The following is a 1003-nucleotide window of genomic DNA, read 5'->3' on the forward strand; positions in this document are numbered from 1 at the left end:
CCCATTCACAGGGCTGTCTTTTCATCTTGTTTATGGTTTCCTTTGCTGTGCAAAAGCTGTGAAGTTTCATTAGGTCCCATTTGTCTATTTTTGTTTTTATTTCCATTACTCTAGGTTGGGGTCTTCTGAGTCTCCATACAAATTTTAAGATGATCTGTTCTAGTTCCGTAAAAAATGCCATTGGTAATTTGATAGGGATTGCATTGAATCTGTAGGTTGCTTTGGGTAGTATAGTCATTTTCACAATGTTGATTCTTCCAATCCAAGAACACGGTATATCTCTCCATCTGTTGGTACGTGTATAGGAATGCAAGAGATTTCTGTGCATTAATTTTGTATCCTGCAACTTTACCAAATTCATTGATTAGCTCTAGTAGTTTTCTGGTGGCCTTTTTAGGATTCTCTATGTATAGTATTATGCCATCAGCAAACAGTGACAATTTTACTTCTTCTTTTCCAATTTGTATTCCTTTATTTCTTTTTCTTCTCTGATGGCCACGGATAGGGCTTCCAAAACTATGTTGAATAAGAGTGGCGAGAGTGGACATCCTTGTCTTGTTCCTGATCTTAGAGGAAATGCTTTCACTTTTTCACCATTGAGAATGATGTCTGTTGTGGGTTTGTCATATATGGCCTTTATTTTGTTGAGGTAGGCTCCCTCTGTGCCCACTTTCTGGAGAGTTTTTATCATAAATGGGTGTTGAATTTTGTTGAAAGCTTTTTCTGCATCTATTGAGGTGACCATATGGTTTTTATTCTTCAATTTGTTAATATGGTGTATCACATTGATTGATTTGTGTATATTGAAGAATCCTTGCATCCCTGGGATAAATCCCACTTGATCATGGTGTATGATCCTTTTAATGTGTTGTTGGATTCTGTTTGCTAGTATTTTGTTGAAGATTTTTGCATCTATATTCATCGTGATATTAGTTGTAATTTTCTTTTATTGTAGTATCTTTGTCTGGTTTTGGTATCAGGGTGATGGTGGCCTCATAGAATG

Source organism: Physeter macrocephalus, chromosome 5, assembly GCF_002837175.3.
Source record: "Physeter macrocephalus isolate SW-GA chromosome 5, ASM283717v5, whole genome shotgun sequence".
In the NCBI taxonomy this organism is placed as follows: domain Eukaryota; kingdom Metazoa; phylum Chordata; class Mammalia; order Artiodactyla; family Physeteridae; genus Physeter; species Physeter macrocephalus.